General features: G+C 38.0%; 1 long non-coding RNA gene across 1 annotated transcript; it reads right to left on the bottom strand.

Annotated features, from left to right (window-relative positions):
• Window positions 1-270: 270 nt before the first annotated feature.
• Window positions 271-4,947, bottom strand: LOC101951467 (uncharacterized). Its single transcript, XR_255009.4, has 3 exons — window positions 4,205-4,947; window positions 1,908-2,515; window positions 271-1,040 (listed from the first exon to the last, which is right to left on the bottom strand). It is a non-coding gene; the product is annotated as an uncharacterized LOC101951467 (long non-coding RNA).
• Between the last annotated feature and the right edge of the window lie 939 nt (window positions 4,948-5,886).

Raw genomic sequence — 5,886 nt, 5'->3', positions numbered from 1 at the left:
TCGAGGACTATAATTTGTATATTTCATGTTATTTTGGCATTTCCATGACAGTCTTACTGAGCTCACAGGTAATATGCACTTCCTGACATTTCCTTCTTTTGAAGTCATCAAAAATAATTTCAGATTTATAAATAAAAATGTCCTAATGCATCTAATATTTGACTGGGTCTGTTTGCTGCCTGACTTTTAGTGTTTATACCAGGTGTCTTATGCCATCAAGGAACCAAACCATGAATACATTTAACAGATTTTGTTTTAATTATCCTCCAAAGAGTTAGAAATGGAAAATACTATCAGAAACATTTTATAGTGTATAAAATATTAGACTGTTTCACAAAGCCACTGCACAACATTACAGAATGACAATAAAATATTAACTTATATGCAAAAGTAGATTTTACAGGCTCCCTCTGAAAACAATCTTTGCATTGACTAGTCTTAAGCTTTGATCATGCAAACACTTGTGCAAATACATGCGAACGGTGCTGTTGAAATCAGTGTGACCATTCAGGGGCTTAGCATTAAGCTCATGTGTAAAAGTTTGTAGGATCAGGGCTTTAAACTGTATATATCCCCATAAGCTTCAATTCCCCTGAGAAACTGGATGCGGCTGGGGATGGGGAATAATATTGATCTTCAAGATTGGTGTAATTACTGTAGCACATATATTGGCATACTGGATTCTCCAGGGTGCAACATTTTAGTGTACTTTTTAGATCCTCTAAAGCAATGGCTCTTAAACTTTTTTACTGGTGACCCCTTTCACATAGCAAGCCTCAAAGTGTGACCCCCCCCCTTATAAATTAAAAACACTTTTAAATATATTTAACATCATTATAAACGCTGGAGGCAAAGCGGGGTTTGGGGTGGAGGCTGACAGCTCGTGACCCCCCCATGTAATCACCTCACGACCCCCTGAGGGGTCCCGACCCCCAATTTGAGAACCCCTGCTCTAAAGGATGACAGTTTCTTATTATGACTTATTCTTTGCCACATCTGCTTTTTCTTCTGTATCCAAAGCTGCCATAAGAGTTGTCAGTCTGTGAAATAACAATGATAATATATATGCATTTATAGAGCACAATTTTTCTAAAGATTTCAACATCTCTTACAGACAATAGCACCTCTCATTTATAGATCTCAAAACACTTTATACATCTGGAATCAGGATGATTATCTCCATTTCAGATGGAAAAACTAAGGAATAAAGAGGTGAAGTACTTGCCCATGGCTACTGAAAAATCAAAAAAAGTTTGGATTGGGTCAGTTAGAATGTTTCATTTAGATAATTTTGAAATATTTAAACCTTTTAACCTTTATTTTTTTTAAAAATAAACAAATTCTTGTAAAATTTGGAACAAAAAGATGTTTTTAATAAAAAAAACGGAACTTTTTCATTTAGAAAATGTTGACAATTTCTGAAATGTTTGACAATTTTGAATTTTTTTCTGTTTTTTTTTAAAATGGGAAATTCATCGAAACCAACCTTTTTCCTGTGAACAGTTTATCTTTTGACTAATCAGCATTTTCAAATAAAAAAAAACCATTAATAAAAAAATTCCTGTCTAGTAAACTCTGGCCTCATATTGCCAGACTCTAGTCATCTGATTTGAACTGGGCTTACAAAAGGTTAATACCCCTGTCGCATGACAGCAGTCAGTCTCCACTGACTCTAATGGCTCCTAATACAACAAATATTAGTTACTGAAGTCTTACAAAACTCCCATGAAACAGATTATTATTATACCCATTGTACAACTGAGACGTAGCGGTGAAATGACAAATGAGACATTGGTAGAGCAGGGAATAAAACCCAATAATCCTGACTCGAAGTCTGTGTGCTTTAGACATTAGACCATACTTAGCAACAAAAACAATGTCTGACAGTAAAATATTATGAATATTACCTTTGGAAACATCTTCAAAAATGGAAATCAATTCTTCTGTGAGGTCACTCATAACCAAAAATTAATACAGGTGCTGGTAGGAGAGGGAGAGAAATGAGAGAGACTTTAAAATGTATCTCTTACATTCGCGTTGTTAGAAAAAAGGGTAGAGGTCCAATTACTTTCCTACCCTTGGGATCTCTGTATTGTTTTTAGCAGTGTGGATGCCCTAATGGCAAACTCCACACACAGTCTGGGGTATGTTCTCATCTTGCTCCACGGGACACATGTCTGTAATACTCATTAGCATCAATGGGAGTTAGGAAGAGCATAAATCTTTGCTCACTCCAGAATATATACCCTGATGTACACCATACCACATCAGCTGCTGACTGAAGAGAATGAGGAATTCCAGCACCTACAAAGTGTACTTGAGAGTTCCTAGACTAAACAGTCAATCCAGCCAAAAAAATCAGGGATGAATTTCTACTCCAGACGAAGGTTCAGAAACACCAGCTGTGATACAGAGATGCATCCCCAATGGACAGGTTTTGGTTCACGCAGGAAGTCCATAAAATCCCTAGGAATCCCAAATCAGCTAGTCAAAATCTCCAGTTCCATCAGAAATTCTAAAGAAGAGATAAACAATATGCATATTAGTAACTCTGCACTGTGGTACAACTAGGGAAAAATATTACACGTTGCATATAACTAGAGAGAAATTCAAAAGCCAAGTAGCAGTAACTATACTATAGCTGACTTATGATTTGTGATTTCTTTGGCATTGAACCTAACCAAAAATCACGGTGATTTCCAACTACAAATATTTCTCGAACCACCAGACTTGCTCCCAAGTGTACATTAAATTAAGCGAATGCTCAAAACCTGTATAAAGCCCCAGAGGGAAAACTCAGATCAGAAAAATTAACATTAGTCTTAGGAAGTCACTAGGAACTATTCAAGTTGCAATCATAAATTGCAATAAAGAAGGAATATAAGGGCTTTTTCTCTCTCTCTGTCCAGTGAGCAGGTGTTATATGCTGTATATAGGTTAGAGTCTCCGCAATAAGTAAAGTAAGTGGTTGCCCTTAAATTTTGCTGTTTCTTTAGGTAAATTAATGACATTTCCATAGTATGTGCAATGAGCCATCCTATACAAACTGCAGAGAAATACTGGAAATATTGCAAGTATTGAGGTAATGTAAACCAGTTATCTAGGGCAAAGCTGGAAAGTTATCTAAGTGATCACTTTATTAGTATCTGCTATATAGAATATGGAGCAAAACTGAAATGCCTAAATGTAGACACCTAAATCCATATTTAGGAACCTAAACAACCGTTGCTAAATTTTCAAAGCTGTTGGAGCACCTTTCAGCTCCCTCTGACTTTAACAGGAGCTCACCACCTTTGAAAATCAGGTCATTGTTATTTACTTAAATATGGATTTAGATGCCTAATTTTAAGCACTTAAGTTTAAACATTTTGGCTTTAGTATATAGTATAGAAATACTATGGTCTCCTCCACACAATATTTGTTTCTATAGTTAATAAGAAAGGATGGGCTATCTGGCTCATATAAGTTGGAAACTTGTACCAAACTGTTGCTTAGAGCTTGAACAGAACCAAACCTGAACTTTTATTGCAATTTTAAAGAAAAAAAAATCCTTTTTTTTTTTTTTTGCATTTCTCAGTTTGGGTTTGGAAAATTAAAATATCACAAGGAAAGCTTGTTCTTTGACAGAGTGATAGGCATTAAAAAGGCAGCCTTTATCAGGACATATCACACCCTTGTACTGGCAATACCACTGTATTTTCCTTTATTTAAAATGGAAAAGGATGAGTGGATCCTGCTTTTGTTGAAGTCAGTGGGAGCTTTGCCATTGACTTCAGTGGGTGCTGGATCAGGCTATTGTGCAGAGCACGTTTCCATGAATGTTTCCAATGAATGTTGTAACTACTGGCAATTGTTGACGTTTCAGTGATGGCTACTGTATTTCTGACAAAACTCACAACCCAGGGAGCATGGGAAATCGTGTTCCTCTGGGGTTTCCAGCCCAATGACTAGACCAAACTTTTGGAATCTCATCCAAAATGAATTGAGCCACTCAACCTTATGGGATTCGCCCTCTGCTAATTGTAAGGAGGGAAGTTATATCCCAAGTTACTGAAATCAAGGCATGGAGACTCTATAGGGAAGCATAGCGCTTTTTAAATCATCCCCAATGCAATTGTAAAGATCTGTCACAGCAAGTACTGATTTCAATGTAACCTGTGAGATGGGATAGGGGCAGGCTCTGAGAACATAGGAATTGTCATACCAGCTCAGAATAGTGCTTCATCTCCTCCAGTAATTTGTCTGTGACAATGGACAGCACCAGATGCTTCAGATGACTTTGAAGAGAAATCTTTCTCTCTCTGTGACTATGACCTCCCTTGACAAGCACTGAAACAATGAAACTGACCATCAACAGAAGAGGGCGTCCTGGCCACAGAAAGCAGTCCCTTTCCTGGAACTGGACCAAGACTGTAGAAACAAGAGATGAAATAATTGGTTAGGGCTAGGAGAGAGCATTTTTATTCAAACATATAGATTCCCCAGTCCACTCATCTTTGCTCTCAGCAAGTGCGCACATCCCTGTACACTAAGTTCAGTGCAGGCTCCTGGGGACACTTTTTGCAGGAGCACTTTGTTGACATTGGAATGACATTGTCCAGTTATGAAGAACCACACTGGTGATGGTTCCTGGCCCCGTGGTGTGGAACCTTTGCAGGATGGCAAGATGGTCTCATGAAGAGAGAACAACATGGCATTACTGCCTCTTTCCTTCATCCCACAGTTTAGAAGCTACTTGTTTTCCTCTTCTCTGCTCTGCTTTTATCTCCATTGTATTCTTTTCAACACATCTGTGCTGGTGACTGCTGATGGGACAAGTCCTTGAGCTGCCCCCAAGCGTTTACACCAACTAAACACTCACCGTGGAGTGGGTCAAGTTCTAAGCTTGTCTGCTGTGGGTATTTACTTTGGTGGCATGACCTGGTACCCTGTAGTATTGTATTTTTTCCCCTCTCAGTCCAACATTAACACCATGATAAACTTTCCTGCATTTCTGCTTTGATCATATAGAATGTAACATATAGTTCCGGTAACACAATAGCAGTTATTGTAGATGAAATAACTACAAGCCCTCTTAGAAGCTGGGTTTAAAAAGGGAAACCGGTGTAATCAGATCCCTCTAGCTGGACAGCAGTCTGACAAGGGTATTTGGCAACCAGTCAATCTCTATTGTTATTAGATGAAACAAAGCCTGTGTTCTTTAGTCCTTGACCTTAGCTGCAGCCACATACTCTTAATCAGACCTTAATTTAACACCTAAAATGGTCACAGAGGGGATCAGTCACAGGCTGCCTGTTTAAGTACACATGGCTGATATCATCTAAACTAATATAACCGCATTGCTGTGTGCTGGGTGGATGGGAATTGCCTTGTAAATCACAGAGCAGAACAACCTGCAACATAATAAAATAGCAACATGCCATTTAAGGTTTGCAGCCTTCAATATTTAAAAAAATCATCATCTCCCTTTCTCTCTGTTTTGGGTAGTTGGCAGGTAATGGTGCAACTTTTTTCAGGAAGAACTGGCATCTTTGTCAAGTTCTGCTTTTTCTATGCTGCTTCTCCTGTGATTTGGGTATTTTTAACTTCTCAGCAAGGGACTCCTAATTCCATTCCACCCTCATGGATCCCGGTGCTGCAATATAGCTTCCGGACAGATCTACGCCACTACTTTCCTGGTTTTTATAGCAGGAGCAATTTATACAAGTTTGTAGCATTCATTCAGAAAATATTTCATGACAAGGTTTTCACGTTTTGTGTTCAGTTCTTTGCAAAATTACACAAGATTTCTTTAAATATTGAAACATTCACATTTTTGCATGGTTCAGTACAAAATTTGATCTTCTTCTGAACTAATCTGTGAAATTTTGAAAAATATGAGCTTTT

This window comes from Chrysemys picta, chromosome 19 (assembly GCF_011386835.1).
Source record: "Chrysemys picta bellii isolate R12L10 chromosome 19, ASM1138683v2, whole genome shotgun sequence".
NCBI classification, from domain to species: domain Eukaryota; kingdom Metazoa; phylum Chordata; order Testudines; family Emydidae; genus Chrysemys; species Chrysemys picta.
This window is presented reverse-complemented; position numbering and strand designations above follow the sequence as displayed.